This window comes from Hemitrygon akajei, chromosome 4 (genome assembly GCF_048418815.1).
Source record: "Hemitrygon akajei chromosome 4, sHemAka1.3, whole genome shotgun sequence".
Classification (NCBI taxonomy): Eukaryota; Metazoa; Chordata; class Chondrichthyes; order Myliobatiformes; family Dasyatidae; genus Hemitrygon; species Hemitrygon akajei.
This window is the reverse complement of record NC_133127.1, coordinates 201917258-201936901: the sequence shown is the minus strand read 5'-3', so window position 1 is coordinate 201936901 and position 19644 is coordinate 201917258.

The window sequence follows — 19644 nt, the reverse complement described above, 5'->3', positions numbered from 1 at the left end:
CATGCCATACATCTCTCTCTTCTTCTTTATCAGAGTTCCAATATCCCAAGAGAACCAAGGTTCCTTATTCTTATTCACTTTACCTTTAATCCTGACAGGAACATACAAACTCTGCACTCTCAAAATTTCTCCTTTGAAGGCCTCCCACTTACCAATCACATCCTTGCCAGAGAACAACCTGTCCCAATCCACGCTTTTTAGATCCTTTCTCATTTCTTCAAATTTGGCCTTTTTCCAGTTTAGAACCTCAACCCGAGGACCAGATCTATCTTATCCATGATCAAGTTGAAACTAATGGTGTTAGGATCACTGGAACCAAAGTGTTCCTCTACACACACTTCCATCACCTGTCCTAACTCGTTTCCTAATAGGAGATCTAACATTGCATCCTCTCTAGTTGGTACCTCTATGTATTGATTTAGAAAACTTTACTGAACACATTTTACAAACTCTAACCCGTCTAGACCTTTAACAGTATGGGAATCCCAATCAATGTGTGGAAAATACTACTACTATCACAACTTTATGTTTCCTGCAGTTGTCTGCTATCTCTCTGCATATTTGCTCCTCCAATTCTCACTGACTATTGGGTGGTCTATAATACAACCTCATTAATGTGGTCATACCTTTCCTGTTTCTCAGCTCCACCCATATGGCCTCGGTAGACAAGCCCTCTAATCTGTCCTGCCTGAGCACTGCTGTAACATTTTCCCTGACTAGCAATGCCACCCCCCTCCCCCCTTCATCCCTCTGCCTCTATCAAGTCTGAAACATCAGAACCCTGGAACATTAAGCTGCCAGTCTTGCCCCTCCTGTAGCCAAGTTTCACTAATGGCTACAATGTCGTAATTCCATGTGTCAATCCACCCCCTCAGCTCATCAGCCTTCCCCACAATACTCCTTGCGTTGAAATAGACACACCTCAGAAGATTATTACCACCACACACAACCCTTCTATTTGTGACTTTGCATAAACTTTTAACATAATTTCTTTTCTCCTCCGCTCCACTATCTGCTCTGGTATTCTGGTTCCCATGCCCCTGAAAATCTAGTTTAAACCCTTCCCAATAGCACTAACAAATATAAGGGGAAATTCTACAGTAAATAATAGGACCCCCAAAAGTATTGGTGTAGAAAGGGATTTTGGGGTACAAGTTCACAGCTCCCTGAGAGCGGCCAAACATGTGGGTAGGCTGGTAGAGAATGAGTTCTGCATTTTTGCTTTCAATAGATCAGGCTTTGATCAAAAGTTGGTAAGTAATGTTGTAGCTGCACAAAACTTTGGTTGGATAATATCTGGGGCATTGTGTGGAGTTCTGGTTGACACACTATAGGAAGTATAAGGAAGCTTTGGAGAGTGTGTAGAAGAGGTTTGCCGGGATGTTGTCTGGATTAGAGAGTATTATCTATAAGGAGAGGATGCACAAACTTGGGTTGTTTTCTCTGGAGCCAAGGGGAGACCTGATAAATGTTTCTAAAATTAAGATAAGAGTAGATGGTCAGAGTCTTTTTCCCAGGATAGAAAGGTCAAATGCAGGGGCAGTTTATGAGGAAAGGGGAAAGGTTAAAGGAGAGATTAAGAGACTACTAGACAGGTATATGGAGGAATTTAAGGTGGGGGGTTATATGGGAGGCAGGGTTTGAGGGTCGGCACAACATTGTGGGCCAAAGGGCCTGTAATGTGCTGTACTATTCTATGTTCTGTTACGTACCCCGTAACTGGGTCACTTACCAGCAAAGATAGAGAGGTCCGTTGAAGTCTGATGGTACTATTTTTAAAAGTCTTTATTTATAAAGGGGCACAAAAATAAGATTAATACAAACATTCAGATAATATACGTCGTCAATACTCAATCTAAACGCGCGGGTATAATCATAATCATCCATAAGAAATAGCTCTATCGTTTGTCTAGGGGTTACTGTATTGTCCGATGAAGAAATAAAAGTCAATTGTCCTTAAAGATGCAGCTCTTTTGGGTTGTAGAGAGAGACAGTCTTAAACTTGCCCGTGTCTTTTATGAGGCCGATCCGTTGAGTCGGGGGAGTTGGTTCCCCGTTATTAGTTCAAAAATCGTTTTCCGTGGTACCAGCCACCAGCTCCCAGGCAAGGGAACCGAATGCACGTGGCTTCCTTCAAATGGCTTCCCGCTATTACAGGATCGCTAGCGTTTCTTCTGGTGCATCTGAGGGGCTGTCTCTATAGCCCCTCTTTTATCTTGACTCGCAGGGTAGTAGATGTCAATCAGGTTGGGGGTGATGCAATCTCTCTCTCAACCAGCCCACTTTGCCCGAGGGCTTGCACGTAGCACAGTCCCCAATCCACAAATGTGTCTCCAAGAGACAATGGCCAATGTCGCGTTATTTTGCATCGCCGGGGAACGAGGCATTCGGCACATCTCTCTCCCATTTCCTGGGTCCACTGACCCAACCCACTAGTGCCCTTGCGATTCTCACAAAGGAGGGGGCTGCAGGCATAACACCTCCCCTCTTAAAAGCGTTTTTACCAGCGGTTAAAAACGAAGTAGTACAGAGTCTTACAGGATTGTTGAAGCTAACACAATACCGAAGGTTTTTCCTTTTCTACAGAGTAATACAGTGATACATTCAGTTCAACATCCAGTTAACGATTACAGTGTCACTTCCTTTAATATTTTAACATCTTGTACCTTACTAAAATCTTGTAGCATCAGACTTCAATTTAATAACCACCTATTTTTTTTCAGCAACAAAACCAAGGAGTGGTGATCTTAGCTTACGGGCATTTTCAAAAGTTTATGTAAAGACTAGTCTTTCGGTCGTCTTCAAACTTAACAGGCAGGCTTCCAAGGGGGTTGTCTTTATTATTCACATGCTTTGTCAAAATCCCGTGCAACCGGCTGGGCTATTTAAAAATGAACCCCCCCCCCCCATTAGCTGTTGCCCCTTTTCCGGTGAGTTCCTACGTGGGGAACTTGGGTAATTTGGCGAGGTAAACTCCCGCCTGCCTCTTTCATAGGGGTTATTCTCTCGACACCGTGTCCCGAACTTAGACCATCTTGTGAATTTCCACCTTTTTTTTTAATGTTACACAGGTGGCTAGCCCTCTCGTCAGGACCCTTCAGGCTATTGGTTTTTAATTCAAACTCTTTGTTCAAGCAGCATTTCAAGTTCTGCCTCTTCACACCACATTCTGGAATAACAATAAGGTGGGGGGCCCCCCCGGCAACTCCCGGCTTAATCTGTAAGCGATCTGCAGGGTTTAAAATTTCTTCATTCGATTTGGGAACTGCAGATTTCCCATTTCCTTCAATAATAATATTTATCTCCCCATTTTTGAGCTCCACATTAACTTTCCACACACCTTCGAGCACAAACACTGGGGAACTCTCACTTCCCACGAGTACCAAGGTTAACCCTTTCTTCACTGAACCCAGTCTATCTGACCCAAAAGGACAGCCGTCTCGTTCAGCTGAATCAAATACCTCAGACTTTTTCTGAGCTCCGTTACTAGGTTCAGTACCACGTGCATCCCCATCTTGGACACACTCAAACGGGACATTGACCTCTTCCAGGCTTTCAATACCCGTACCCTTTTCAAATTCTAAATTCCCCTGATCCTCCCAGTTACTCTCTGGGCCACTCCCTTCCAGAGTAAACTCAACCCCACGGGCTGAAACAACCTCATCTGCCAACCCAGCAGACTTCTTCAAGGCAAGGGCACTCTTTTCATCTAGGACTGCCCTCATTTCATTGTCGGGAACACCTTTAGAATTTTCAACTTCGTCAAACAGGTCTGCCAAACCAGACAGATCATCCATGTCCAACTCTGGACCTCTTAACCGCTCTAACGGTTCCTCATCTTTATTTTCTGCCTCTAGACCCTTGCTCCTCGCTAAGGGAAGATCTACCTCCTCTGCCTTACCCTCTTTCACTTTACTACTCTTTGTTTTACCCCCTTCTAAACCCTCGTGGCACAGGGTCGGTAAAAACGTCTCGGCCAAATTGAAACTGGCCAGATTTAAACTGCTCTCGTTCTCAGCTGCCGCTCTTGACAGGCTGCGAGTGACCGCGCATGCGGGATAGCTCTTGGAAGCTAGGGGCGGAGCCTCAACACTCACAGGCTGTTTTATCAGCGTCATGGCTGCCCAAACCTTACCCCCGGCTAAATCGTTACCAAGAAGGACGTCCACGTCAGTTTTCAGGAATTCTGATGGCACCCCTATTTCAACTGGTCCATACACCAGCTCACAATCCATAATGATCTTATGTAAGGGCACCATTTCTATCCTTTTATTTATTCCCTTCACCGCTACCATACCCGTTTTTCGACCAAACTCTAGTACCGTACTGTTGTTCAACGACAGCTCAGCCCCCGTGTCTCTCCAGATTCGTACGGGAATTGGTGGGTCCCCCTTTCTGAAAGACACGGTCCTGTGTGACAGACAAGTCTCAGACCCTTCTCGTACTCTGTCTACCCGGGGCGCTTTCGTCGATTTACGGATTACCACGGCACATCCGATAGGGACTGCTGCTTTCCCTTTTCCCGTCTCCCTCCTCAGAGCAAAGCACCGAGACGCAACATGCCCGCTCTTCCCACAATTAAAACAGGTCAAGCCCGGAAATCTCTGGCCGTCTGGCCTTTCCCCCTCAACCTTACCACTAGCTCCCGGTGGGACCTCTGCCTCAGCCGACGGACTTTCTTGATCGTTCCCATGGTCCCTCGGGGAACTTTTATTCGAGGAAAACTTTGCCTTGTGGGTTAGGGCATATTCATCTGCGAATCTAGCAAAGTCTGAGATGGACTTATTCGGCTTCTCATTCAAATACATCCGGATCTCCTCCGGAACACAACCTTTAAATTCCTCAATCAACATTAACTCCCTGAGACGCCCATAATCCTCATCCACTATTTCTGCGGTGCACCAACAGTCCAAGAGCACACCCTTCTCATGGGTAAACTCGGTATACGTCTGATTCCACCCTTTCCGTAAATTTCTGAACTTTTGTCTATACGCTTCAGGTACTAGCTCGTAACCCCGGAGAATGGCCGCCTTTACTTTGTCATAACTCTCCTCCTCTCCCTCCTCCATGGACAATGCTGCATATGCCCGCTGTGCCTTCCCTTTTAACACACCTTGTAACAACGCCACCCACTGTGCTCTGGGCCACTTCTGATTCACTGCCACCTTTTCAAAAAGCAAGAAATAACTATCAACATCCGTCTCCTCGAACGGGGGCACTAACCTCAACGCCCGACTAACATCAAACCGCTCCTCTCAGCCTGACTCTGACCGCGTTGCTCTTGCTTCAACTTCTCCATCTCCAAGTCATGTTTCCTCTGTCTCTCTGCCTCCCTCTCCTTCTCGGCCCTTTCCTTCTCCTTCTCAGCTCATTCCTTCTCCTTCTCAGCTGCTTCCAGCTCTTTTAACTGAAGTTCATGCTCTCTTTGCTTCTCTAACTCCATTAGCTGGAGCGCATGCTCCCTTTGTTTGTCGGCCCTTTCTCTCTCTCTCTCTCTTTCTCTTTCTCGGCTGCTTCCAGCTGCTTTACCTTAATTTCATGTTCCAACCTTAATTTCTCCAACTCTAACTGAGCCGTCCCACTAGCTGGTACCTTTTCAGGGATATTTTCCAATACCTCAGCTGCAAACACATTCTTCTCAATGTAATACTGAGTTATGGCCCTTCGCACCTCCCGCTTTTTCATTGACGACCTCACCTCTGCGAGGTTTAACCCCTTTGCCAAATTTACCAAGTCTGATTTGGTGGCCGCCTCTAGCGCCCCCAGAGTCGGGTTTCCTATAAATTCATCCATGTCCATCTTTGCTGGTTTCCCGTCTGGCTACCCGCGTACCAGATCCAAGTTTGGACTTACAATCCCGATTCACTGGCCCTCCAATTTGGTATCAAATCCCGAGATGAGATCCCCCCACGTTGTTACGTACCCCGTAACTGGGTCACTTACCAGCAAAGATAGAGAGGTCCGTTGAAGTCTGATGGTACTATTTTTAAAAGTCTTTATTTATAAAGGGGCACAAAAATAAGATTAATACAAACATTCAGATAATATACGTCATCAATACTCAATCTAAACGCGCGAGTATAATCATAATCATCCATAAGAAATAGCTCTATCGTTTGTCTAGGGGTTACTGTATTGTCCGATGAAGAAATAAAAGTCAATTGTCCTTAAAGATGCAGCTCTTTTGGGTTGTAGAGAGAGACAGTCTTAAACTTGCCCGTGTCTTTTATGAGGCCGATCCGTTGAGTCGGGGGAGTTGGTTCCCCGTTATTAGTTCAAAAATCATTTTCCGTGGTACCAGCCACCGGCTCCCAGGCAAGGGAACCGAACGCACGTGGCTTCCTTCAAATGGCTTCCCGCTATTACAGGATCGCTAGCGTTTCTTCTGGTGCGTCTGAGGGGCAGTCTCTACAGCCCCTCTTTTATCTTGACTCGCAGGGTAGTAGATGTCAATCAGGTTGGGGGTGATGCAATCTCTCCCTCAACCAGCCCACTTTGCCAGAGGGCTTGCACGTAGCACAGTCCCCAATCCACAAATGTGTCTCCAAGAGACAATGGCTAATGTCGCGTCATTTTGCATCGCCGGGGAACGAGGCATTCTGCACGTCTCTCTCCCATTTCCTGGGTCCACTGACCCAACCCACTAGTGCCCTTGTGAATCTCACAAAGGAGGGGGCTGCGGGCATAACAGTTCTATGAGATCTCCAAGGCAACATTTTTTTGCAGTGTGGTGGGTTGCAGGAGGCAGATAGAACAGCAATCTAAGGCATGGAATGGAAATTCTGCAGATGCTGGAAATCCCGAGCAGCACACACAAAATGCTGGATGTCGGGCAGCATCTATGGAAAAGATAAGGATTGGCATTTTGGGCTGTGACCCTTCATCAGGACAGGGTTTCAGCCCAAAGGGTCAACTGTTTATTCCTCTTCATAGATCTGCATGACCAGCTGGGTTCCTGCAGCAGTTTGTGTGTGTTACTCTGTAACAGAGGGACACAGGTCATCTGCAGCCAGATGGGATTAATTTAGTTTTGCACCATGGTCGGTATGTATTTCACAGGCCAAAGGGCCATTCCTGTGCTGTTCTGTTCCAATGTTCTGTGTTACAGTACGTACTCTCCGATCCAGGCAGCATCCTGTGAGCCAGTTCTGCACCCTCTCCAAAGCTTCCAGTAAAGAAGTGACGGTGACCATACTCCAAATCTGGCCAAGACAAATGTTTATACAGTGGTACCATGACCTTGGCATTGGGAAAATCAGGTTAGTGTCAAATCGTAAGAAAGGGAATTTGTTGAATGCCTATGAGTTGGCATTTTAGAGCAGCTTCTGTTTGAGCCTACCAGGGGAAAAGCTATCTTAGATTATGTGTTATGTAATTACCCAGATCTTATTAGGGAAATTAAAATAAAGGAAAACTTAGGAGAAGTGATCATTATATGATTGAATTCATACTGCAATTTGAGAGAGAGAAGCATAAGTGACATGTATCAGTATCGCAATGGGATAAAGGGAATTTCAGAGGCATGAGAGAGGAGTTTGTCCAGGTGGATTGGAGGAGGATACTGGCAGGGATGATGGCAGAACAGAAATGGCTGAAGTTTCTGGGGATAGTGCACAAGGCACAGAACAGATATGTCCCACAGAGGAAGAAGTTCTCAGATGGCAGGGGTAGGCAAGCATGGTTGACAAAGGAAGTTAAGGACTGCATAAAAGCCAAGGAAAGGGCATATTGTTATGAAGGATGAACAGCTCTGATGGGCAGATGGGTGCAGAGGTGCCCGTGTCCCCCCCCCCCCCCCCGGGAGAATCACAAACCGTTACTGTTGCTATGCTGCTCATGAGAGAGAGACTTGTTGATTCACTGTATTATGACTTCTGAGAGACTTATGACTCCTGAGAGGGTTATTTATCTTATACCATTCTGTTCATTAAAATTCCTCAGTGGACAGCCGGAGTGGGCTGGTTTGATGGACACAGTCATTCAAAATTGATGGACAACTGAGACCCCGTGAGTAGGGATAAAAGTGAGGTCTGGAGAGACGCCCTTCAGGCACACCAGGAGACACACCATTGAGCACTGATTGAGTGTTGGAAGGTGTGGCGCATCAGACACCGAACAAAGAGATCAGTCAATTAAACTCACAGTGTTATAGCAGGGCCGGTGGGGACTTGTGTGTGTGTCCACTCATGCCAGAGTGACGAGTCCACCACAGAAGAACGGTCTAGCTGAAGGACAGAGGGGTCATAACTGAATGGCCACAACAACGACACGACGGATCAAGAACGCAAAGGAAGGTTTGCCTGACTGTAGCTGTTACTGCTCACTCACTCTCTCTCTCTCCCCGATTACAACACAACAACCAATATCTACCTCAGCACGTATGAACTGAACTGAACTTTATACCTTTATATGACAATTCATTATCCCCTAGACATCGATAGAGCTTGTTTATTATTGCTTATTGTTATTCCCACACTTTTAGGTTTATTATTGCTAACGTGTATTATCTATATATTTGCATTATTGATATTGAATTTGCATATTTTATTAATAAACACTTTTGAATATAGTACCACCAGACTCCAACAGATTCTTCTTTCTCTGCTGGTTAGACACTCAGTTACGGGGTACGTAACAAATTGGGGGCTCGTCCGGGATTTGATTACCAAATTGAGGGGCCAGTGAATTGGGATAAAAGTCCCTTATCTGATCTGGTTGCATGGGTAACCAGACGGGGAACCAACAGAGGTGGAAATAAACAAATCTATAGAAAACCCGACTTTGAAGGTGCTAGAGCAGTGGTTCCCAACCTTTTTTTGGCCATGCCCCACCTAATCACCTCTAAAATCCTGATGCCCCCTGTGGTGATATATAATTCTTATTATTCAAAAAGTGAACTCCTATTCACCTGGAGGAAGCCTAAAAGACCATTAACTTGGTTTAAACAAGCTTCAAATTACCTCCCTGTGGGGCGTACGCCCCACGTTGGGAACCACTGCGCTAGAGGGTGCCACAAAGACGGAATTGGTGGATGTTGCGAAATGATTAGATCTCCCAGAGGTGAAGTCATCGATGAGAAAGTGGGAGATACAGAGGGCCATAGCCCAGCATTATGTATCTGAGGATGCTCATTCTGTAAAAGGGCTGGATGGTTTAGAGTTTGTGAAATGTGTGCAGGATAGCTTTTTGCAACAATACATAGAAGTACCGACTAGAGATGGGGCAGTGTTGGATCTCCTGTTAGGGAATGCGATAGGTCAGCTGACAGATGTATGTGTTGGGGAGCACTTCGGGTCCAGTGATCACAATAGCATTAGCTTCAATATAATTATGGAGAAGGACAGGACTGGACCTAGAGTTGAGATTTTTGATTGGAGAAAGGCTAACTTTGAGGAGATGCGCAGGGATTTAGAGAGAGTGGAATGGGTCAAGTTGTTTTATGGGAAGGATGTAATAGAGAAATGGAGGTCATTTAAGGGTGAAATTATGAGGGTACAGAATCTTTATGTTCCTGTTCGGTTGAAAGGAAAGGTTAAAGGTTTGAAAGCGCCATGGTTTTCAAGGGATATTAGAAACTTGGTTCGAAAAAAGAGGGATGTCTACAATAGATATAGGCAGCATGGAGTAAAGGAATTGCTCGAGGAATATAAAGAATGTAAAAGGAAACTTAAGAAAGAGATTAGAAAAGCTAAAAGAAGTTACGAGTTTGGTTTGGCAAATAAGGTGGAAGTAAATCCGAAAGGCTTCTACAGTTATATTAAAAGCAAGAGGATAGTGAGGGATAAAATTGGTCCCTTAGAGAATCAGGGTGGTCAGCTATGTGTGGAGCCGAGGGAGATGGGAGAGATTTTGAACGATTTCTTCTCTTCGGTATTCACTAAGGAGAAGGATATCGAATGGTGTAAGGTGTGGGAAACAAGTAAGGAAGTTATGGAACCTATGACAATTAAAGAGGTGGAAGTACTGGCGCTTTTAAGAAATTTAAAAGTGGATAAATCTCCGGGTCCTGACCGGATATTCCCCAGGACCTTGAGGGAAGTTTGTGTAGAGATAGCAGGAGCTCTGACGGAGATCTTTCAGATGTCATTAGAAACAGGGATTGTGCCGGAGGATTGGCGTATTGCTCATGTGGTTCCATTGTTTAAAAAGGGTTCTAGAAGTAAGCCTGGCAATTATAGACCTGTCAGTTTGACATCAGTGGTGGGTAAATTAATGGAAAGTATTCTTAGAGATAGTATTTATAATTATCTGGATAGACAGGATCTGATTAGGAGTAGCCAGCATGGATTTGTGCGTGGAAGGTCATGTTTGACAAACCTTATTGAATTTTTTGAAGTAGTTACGAGGAATGTTGACGAGGGTAAGGCAGTGGATGTAGTCTATATGGACTTCAGCAAGGCCTTTGACAAAGTTCCACATGGAAGGTTAGTTAAGAAGGTTCAGTCGTTAGGTATTAATGCTGGAGTAATAAAATGGATTCAACAGTGGCTAGATGGGAGATGCCAGAGAGTAGTGGTGGATAATTGTTTATCGGGATGGAGGCCGGTGACTAGCGGGGTGCCTCAGGGATCTGTTTTGGGCCCAATGTTGTTTGTAATATACATAAATGATCTGGATGATGGGGTGGTAAATTGGATTAGTAAGTATGCTGATGATACTAAGGTAGGAGGTGTTGTGGATAATGAGGTGGGTTTTCAAAGCTTGCAGGGAGATTTATGCCGGTTAGAAGAATGGGCTGAACGTTGGCAGATGGAGTTTAATGCTGAGAAGTGTGAGGTTCTACATTTTGGCAGGAATAATCCAAATAGAACATACAGGGTAAATGGTAGGGCATTGAGGAATGCAGTGGAACAGAGAGATCTAGGAATAACAGTGCATAGTTCCCTGAAGGTGGAGTCTCATGTAGATAGGGTGGTGAAGAAGGCTTTTGGAACGCTGGCCTTTATAAATCAGAGCATTGAGTACAGAAGTTGGGATGTAATGTTAAAATTGTACAAGGCATTGGTAAGGCCAAATTTGGAATATTGTGTACAGTTCTGGTCACCGAATTATAGGAAAGATATCAATAAATTAGAGAGAGTGCAGAGACGATTTACTAGGATGTTACCAGGGTTTCAGCACTTAAGTTACAGAGAAAGGTTGAACAAGTTAGGTCTCTATTCATTGGAGCGTAGAAGGTTGAGGGGGGATTTGATCGAGGTATTTAAAATGTTGAGAGGGATAGATAGAGTTGACGTGAATAGGCTGTTTCCATTGAGAGTAGGGGAGATTCAAACGAGAGGACATGATTTGAGAGTTAGGGGGCAAAAGTTTAAGGGAAACACGAGGGGGTATTTCTTTACTCAGAGAGTGATAGCTGTGTGGAATGAGCTTCCTGTAGAAGTAGTAGAGGCCAGATCAGTTGTGTCATTTAAGGTAAAATTGGATAGGTATATGGATAGGAAAGGAGTGGAGGGTTATGGGCTGAGTGCGGGTAGGTGGGACTAGGTGAGATTAAGAGTTCGGCACGGACTAGGAGGGCCGGAATGGCCTGTTTCCGTGCTGTGATTGCTGTGATTGTTATATGGATGTGTTCACGTCTGGGGTATTGGAACTGTTCCCTGAGAGGAAGTCAGTTGATGGGGCGGTTCAGTTAGAGATGGAAAAATTAAGGTTGGATGTGGAAAAGAAAAAAATGGAGTATGAGATCCAGCTAAAGGAGTTGGAGGAGAGAAGGGAGAAGGAAAGAGCTGAGTTGGAGGCACAAAGGGAGAAGGAAAGAGCTGAGTTGGAGACACAAAGGGAGAAGGAAAGAGCTGAGTTGGAGACACAAAGGGAGAAGGAAAGAGCTGAGTTGGAGGCACAAAGGGAGAAGGAAAGAGCTGAGTTGGAGGCACAAAGGGAGAAGGAAAGAGCTGAGTTGGAGACACAAAGGGAGAAGGAAAGAGCGGTGTTGGAGGCACAAAGGGGGAAGGAAAAAGCTGAAAGGGAGGAAAGGGAGAAAGAGAGGCAGCATGTGCTGGAATTGGAAAGGTTAAAGATACAGCAAGGAAGAGACTAGGCGGCAGACTCAAGTGAGGGGTTCAGGATTGGTCGGGAGATCCAGTTGGTATCTCCATTTGAGGAGACGGATGTTGATAAGTTCTTCCTCCATTTTGAGAAAGTGGCTGTGAATCAGAACTGGCCTAAGGAGAAATGGGCTGTTCTGTTACAGAGCGTACTTAGGGGGAAGGCTCAGCAAGTGTATTTGGCATTGTCCATGGAGGAGTCTAGGAATTATGAGGAAGTAAAAAGGGCTGTCTTGAGGAGTTACGAGTTGGTACCAGAGGCATACTAGCAGGGGTTCCGGAACTTGAAGAAGCCCTGGAACCACACGTATTTAGAGTTTGCCTGTAAGATGCTGTACTAGTTAATTTTCACCTTGGTGAAAATTCCCAGAAGGATGGGGGTGTTATGAAGGATGAACAACTCTGATGGGCAGAAGGGTGCAGAGGTGCCCGTGTCCCCCCCCCCAGGAGAATCACAAACCGTTACTGTTGCTATGCTGCTCATGAGAGAGAGACTTGTTGATTCACTGTATTATGACTTCTGAGAGACTTATGACTCCTGAGAGGGTTATTTATCTTATACCATTCTGTTAATTAAAATTCCTCAGTGGACAGCTGGAGTGGGCTGGTTTGATGGACACAGTCATTCAAAATTGATGGACAACTGAGACCCCGTGAGTAGGGATAAAAGTGAGGTCGGGAGAGACACCCTTCAGTCACACCAGGAGACACACCATTGAGCACTGATTGAGTGTTGGAACCCACAGGAAGGTGTGGCGCATCAGACACCGAACAAAGAGATCAGTCAATTAAACTCAGTGTTATAGCAGGGCCGGTGGGGACTTGTGTGTGTGTCCACTCATGCCAGAGTGACGAGTCCACCACAGAAGAACGGTCTAGCTGAAGGACAGAGGGGTCATAACTGAATGGCCACAGCAACGACACGACGGATCAAGAACGCAAAGGAAGGTTTGCCTGACTGTAGCTGTTACTGCTCACTCACTCTCTCTCTCTCCCCGATTACAACACAACAACCAATATCTACCTCAGCACGTATGAACTGAACTGAACTTTATACTTTTATATGACAATTCATTATCCCCTAGACATCAATAGAGCTTGTTTATTATTGCTTATTGTTATTCCCACACTTTTAGGTTTATTATTGCTAACGTGTATTATCTATATATTTGCATTATTGATATTGATTTGCGTATTTTATTAATAAACACTTTTGAATATAGTACCACCAGACTCCAACGGATTCTTCTTTCTCTGCTGGTTAGACACCCAGTTACGGGGTACGTAACAATATAATATAGCAAAAGTAAATGGGAAGTGGATGATTGGGAAGCTGCTAAAATCCAGCAAAAGGCAACTAAAAAAGCTACAAGAAGGGAAAAGATGAAATATGAGGGCAAACTAGCCAGTAATATAAAGCAGGATACCAGAAGATTTTTTCAGTTATATAAAGAGTAAAAGGGAGGTAGGGAGTTAATATTCGACTACAGGAGAATGTTGCTGGTGAGGTAGTAATGGGGGACAAAGAAATGGCAGATGAACTTAAAGGGTACTTTTCATCAGTCCTCACTGTTGAAGACACCAGCAGTGTGCCAGAGGTCTGTGAGTGAACAAGAACTATTTCACTCTAGTTCTCCAGAACTGGAGGGCACAGCCTCAAAATTGAGGAGTGACCTTTTTACAATGGATGTAAGGAGGAATTTTTTTTTGCCAGAGAACAGTGAATCTGTGGAATTCCCTGCCACAAACTGCAATGGAAACCAAGTCCGTGGGCATATTTAAGGCGGATGTTGATTGTTTCCTGATCAGTCAGAGCTGTCACAACCATGGATTCGGCAGCGCAATTGATACGGCAATTGCGCTTGTGAATGTGCATGTGTCAGCTAGCTATTATTTCATTGTGATTGTATTTAACTCTATTCTTTTCATTGTAGTGCTTGTCGAGACTTGAGCAAAGCACAGCAACATTTTGCTGCCTGCTTGCATTCTGCCTTGCCTGAGAAATTGGTCTGTCGAGTCAACTGACTCTGAAGACCAGCAGTATTGATTTTATATTTAGTTATTCCTTTCCAGCCACAGTGTAGGCTTCGTTCTCTATTTGAGAGTTTTAGTTAATGGCCCTGATTGGCCTAGCATTTTTTGTTTTCTTTTCCCTTTAACTCTGTTTGCATTAAAGTCTGTAATCTATCGACCCACTTCAGTGTCTCTCACTCTACTTTGGCCATATCTGAACCAGGTGACAAGGCCATCAAAGGCTATGGTGAGATGGCAGGTGTATAGGGTTGAGTGGGATCCGGGATCAGCCATGATGGAATGGCAGAGCAGGCTCGATGGGCTGAATGGCCTAATTCTCCTCCTGTGTCTTATGGTTCTTACGGACTTCTTGTCCTTAATACTTTAATCCCTACAATTTCCCCAATAATTCCCTACTAATACTCATTTGATTATGTTTCTCTCTCTGACTTGACCACAAGTTCTCCAACATTAGGGGAAAGTGTTTATTTCCACTTTAGGAAGACAAAACCAAAGTATGAGTAAACACAAGAGATTCTGCAGATGCTGAAAATCCAGAGCAATATACCCGAAATACTGGAGGAACCCAGCAGGTTAGGCAGCATCTATGGAAACAAATGAATAGTCAATGTTACAGGCCGAGACTCCTCGTCAGGACTGAAAAGGAAGGCAGAGTGGGAGGGGTTCAAGCCAGCAGATGAAAGGTGAGTCCAGGTGGGGCGGGGTAAGGGGGGGATGAAGTAAGAAGCTGGGAAGTGATATAGGTGGAAGAGGTAAAGATCTGAAGAAGGAATCAGAGAGGTTAGGAGAGTGGACCATGAGAGAAAGGGAAACTAGGGGGAGGTGATGGGCAGGTGAGGAGAAGAGTGAGAGAGGAACCAGAATGAGGAATGGAAAAGGAGAAGGAGGAGGGGGATAAATTACCAGAAATTAGAGAAATCGCTGTTCATGCTGTCAGGTTGGAGGCAACCTAGACGGAATATGAAGAATTGCTCCTTCAACCTGAGAGTTGTCTCATCATGGCATTTGAAGAGGCCATGGATGGACATGTCGGAATGGGAATGGGAAGTTGAATTGAAATAAGCAGCCACCAGGGAAGAGCGCAGGTGTTCAACGAAGCAATCCCCAAATCTACAAGGGAGATCTGTTAGTGTGGTCACTTGAGTTGAGTATGATGTTCTCCTAAGGGGTTGTCTATTGGTTGGTCTTCAGCTGGCTGTAGAGACAAATCCAGGATCCACATGTTCTGAGTAACACGCACAAAATGCTGGAGGAACTCAGCAGGACAGGTAGCATCTATGGAAAAAAGTATAGTTGACATTCCAGACTGAAACCCTTCAGTCATTCTGAAGGGTCTCGGCCCGAAATGTCATCTGTACTTTTTTCCATAGATGCTGCCTGGCCTGCTGAGTTCCTCCAGCATTTTGTGTGTATTGCTTGCATTTCCAACATCTGCAGATTTTCTCTTATTTGTCCACATACTCTAAAGGGCTTCCAGACCTCCTGCCCCCTTCGCCTCTTGCTACTTATCACAGGGCTTAATTTGAGACATTAGGGTAGATTCCTTTAATGGAGAATGCCTGTGTGTGACTTTGTTTTAACAAGGGAAGGCAGCCACCACATGGTCCTTGACAGATCAGGGTCAGGGTCCAACGACATGGACTGGGGGTGCTTCACTGCTGCAATCTTCCTTTGCCTTCACTGTCATCATCTTCCACCAGCTTCAGCACTGAGGTCTTGATTGGGTCTCTCTTTGTCTGGAATGTCCCCCTTGACCTTACTGCATGGGTGATCCTACCAGGAGCTGAGATCCAGAAGGCATAACTCTCAGAATCTCAGGAACTCCACCATGACAAGGCAACAATCTTGGAAAAGATAGGGAAGCCACACTTGGAGTATTATGGTATGAATATGATAGTCTGCTAGTTCCCTGTTCTTCACAATAAACCCTCTATTTCTGACCGGGGGCCAAAAATTCATCATCACACATCTATAAGAAGTTTTAATGGTCAGTTTTTTTTAATGTTCATCATGACTGCAGACTGTTTACAAACCCATCCAGAATGTTCCATAATTGCTTTGAGACATCCTTGACCCTGGCACCAGGGTGGCAATACATGATCTGGGACTCTCACTGCAGCCACAGAAGTGACCATTTGCTCCCCATGCACCTGAATAGCTTATCTGGGATGAGTATAGAACAACAACAAACAACATAGACGAGACTTAAGTTTGAGAAGTTAGAGGTATAACAAGTGTAGGTGAGATGGTAGTTCAGGCAGTGGAGTGTTTCTCCTGTGAGATGTGGGATTTCAGGGTACATAACAGTCTCTCCAATGACTACATCTGCAGGAAGTGCACCCAACTTCAGCTCCGAACTGTCAAGGTCAAGGAACTGGATCTGGAATTGGATACACTCAGGACCGTCCAGGAGGCTGAGATGGTCATAACCCGAGTGCAGGTTTCAGATAGTAGATGGGTGACCATCAGAGAAGCAAGGGGAGTAAGAATTCAGTGGAGGGTGTCCCACCCCCTCAGACACAAGTATTCTCCTTCAGATACTGCTGAGGGGAAATGGCTTATCATGGTGTAGCGACAGCATCCGGGCCAGTGGCACTGCGGCTGGCTCTGAGGCTCAGCAGGGAGGGTAAAGACAGGCAGAGCAAAAGTGATAGAAAACTTGATAGTTAGGAGGACAGAGAAAATGGTAAAAAAAAAATGAAATCAAATCCATAGGAAAAGGTGACACAGGATTGGAAGATGTTGCATCTTTATGGGTAGGGTCAAAACATATTGTTGGGAATTATATATATGCCCCCGAAAAGTAGCGGGATATGGGATATAAATTTCAATGGGAAATAGAAAAGGCACGTAAAAATGGCAATTTTTATGATAGTGTTGGGGGATTTTAATAGGAAGGTTGGTTGGGAAAATTAGGTTGGTGCTGGATCCCAAGAGAGGGAATTTGTAGAATATCGGCTTTTTAGAGCAGCTTGTGATTGAGCCCACAAGAGGAAAGGTAATTCTGGATTAGGTGTTGTGTAATTAACCAGTTTTGATTAGGGAGCTCAAGGTAAAGGAGCCCTTGGGAGACAGAAATCATAATATAATAGAATTCACTCCGCTGGTTGAGGGAGAAGATAATGTCAGATATATCAGTGCTGCAGTGACGTAAAGGGAACTACAGACACTTGAGAGAGGAGCAGGCCAAGGTTGATTCGAAGAGAATTTAAGTAGGGATGATGGCAGAACAGCAATGGCTGGAGTTTCCTGGAGCAATTTGGAAGGCACAAAATAGATACATCCTAAAGAAGAAATATCCTAAAGGATGAGGCAACTGTGGGTATCAAGGGAAGTCAAAACCAACATAAAAGTAAAAGAAAGGTCAAATATTAGTGGGAATTTAGAAGACTAGAAAGCTTTTAAAAACCAACAGAAGGCAACAAAAAACATAAGGAGAGAACAATGAAGGTGTTGCAGTGGAATGTGGCAAATGAGGTGAACCCAAGTGCAGGACACAGGCACGGAGATTGAGTTAGGATGCTTTCACGGGCGTGAACGCTGAACAGCAAACAGCAGGGATCTTGACACGGAGCCTTGACTCAGAAAGATGGAGTCTTGTAGGTAAACCTTGAAACTGGAGCTAAACCTAGAACAAATGGTTCTAAGCAGTCTGGAAATGTTAGTTATCACACAGGAAAAGACCAATGATCTGGCAACTGGGGTCTGTAACACCAGGGTTCTTATACTGCAGGTCCTGATGGAAACCAGGCGTGCCGTTATCAAAGAAAATTAGAAGCAATTGGGAAATTAACGGTCAGAACCGTGGCACAATCAAAGGAAATTAGAGGAAACTAGGGAATAACCAATCAGGACTGTGACAGTACCACCCCCCCCCCCAAACAGGAGCCTCCAGACGAACCACCACGCTTGTCTGGATTGTCTCGATGGAAATCACGAATGACGGAAGGGTCCAGGATGAAGGAGCGGGGAATCCAGGAGTGTTCCTCAGGACTGTATACCTCCCAATCGACCAGGTAGTGGAGACCCCTGCCGCAGCGGCGCACATCCAGTGTTCACCGGACGGTGTACACTGGGTGGTCGTCAATGATCCAGGTGGCAGGAGGGCACAAAGGGCTGACAGATACCAGCTTCAATTGAGAGACGTGGACTGTAGGATGAATGTGCATAGATCTGGGCAGTTTGAGTCTGACCACCGAGGGGTTGATGATGCTCTCAGTCTCGAATGGTCCCAGATAGTGAGGGGCGAGTTTACTGGGTTCATTCTTGAGGGGAGTGTCTTTAGAAGAGAGCCAAACCTTCTGCCCAGGCTAATATTCAGGTGCAGGAATCCGAAGGTGATCAGCACTCCTCCGGTTGCGGTCAGCTGAACGGAGCAGGGCTGAGTGTGTGTCTTTCCAGATCTTGTGGCACCGGCAGAGATGGGCCTGAACAGAAGGCACAGTAATGTCATCTTCATGAGTGGAGAACAGAGGGGGTTGGTAACCAAGGGAGCATTTGAAGGGAGACATTCTGGTGGCAGTGCTGACCAGGAAGTTGTGGGCGCACTCTACCCAAGTGAGATGGGTGCTCCAGGCAGACGGGTTTTTGGTGATTATGCAGCGCAGTGCTGCTTCCAAATCCTGGTTTGCTTGCTCAGTTTGACCGTTCATCTGCGGTCAGATGACAGACTTACTGAGGCTCCAAGGGCTTGACAAAAAGATCTCCAGACTTGAGAGATGAATTGGGGACTCCGATCAGAAATAATGTCAAAGGGAATCCCATGAAGGCGGAAGACATGACGGATGAGAAGGTCGGTGTTTCACGGAGTGTAGGGAGTTTGCGAAGGGCTATGAAGTGCACAGTTTTGGAAAAGCAGTCCACCATGGTGAGTACGGAAGTGTTCCCATGTGAATGGGGTAGTCCTGTGATGAAATCTAGCACAATGTGAGACCAAGGGTGGCTAGGAACAGGTAGAGGATGAAGCAATCCAGCAGGTGGTCCGTGGGAGGCTTTTCCGCGGGCACACACGGTACAGGCAGAGACAAAGGAATGGGTCATGGAGGGCCAGCAGAAATGTCTCTTCAGAAGGGTCAGAGTCCGATCGATTCTGGGATGGCAGGCAAAATGAGAATTGTGCCCCCACTGGAGAACCTGAGATCAAATGGATTTGGGCACAAAGAGGCAATCGGAGGGTCCGTTGCCTGGATCTGGTTGAGTATGTTGGGCCTCTTTGACTATGGCCTCGATCTCCCAGGTGAGGGCAGCCACGACACAGGATGGTGGAAGGATGGTCTCGGGGTTGGGAAGGCCCTTCTCGGAAATGTATTGACGGGAGAGAGCATCGGGCTTTCCGTTCTTGGACCCCGGACGATAGGTGGGTGTGAAGCTGAACCAGCCAAAAAATAATGCCCAACGGGCTTGGCAGGAATTCAGGTGTTTGGCGGTTTGGATGTATGCAAGGTTCTTGTGATCGGCCCAAACGATAAATGGATGTTCTACTCCCTCCAGCCAGTGCCTCCATTCCTCCAAAGCCAGTTTGACGGCCAGTAACACCCGGATCCCTGTGTTGTAATTTCGTTCG